Raw genomic sequence first — 218 nt, 5'->3', positions numbered from 1 at the left:
GGATGTACAAATTTTAATTGGAATTGAATAGCTCATGAAAGAAACGGTTTTCATACTAAATCTACCTTCATGATCGACTGTATATTCAGTATAGTATAACTATTTGAAAAATGTAACACGTTTTGAAATTAAGAGAAAAGACAGCTCGGTGTGATGGTGTGACGACGCTTGAGCTACGTGCATGAACGAGCTTGTTGCCAATCGCGGCAACAAGCGAG

This window comes from Penaeus monodon, chromosome 15 (genome assembly GCF_015228065.2).
Source record: "Penaeus monodon isolate SGIC_2016 chromosome 15, NSTDA_Pmon_1, whole genome shotgun sequence".
Classification (NCBI taxonomy): Eukaryota; Metazoa; Arthropoda; class Malacostraca; order Decapoda; family Penaeidae; genus Penaeus; species Penaeus monodon.
This window is presented reverse-complemented; position numbering follows the sequence as displayed.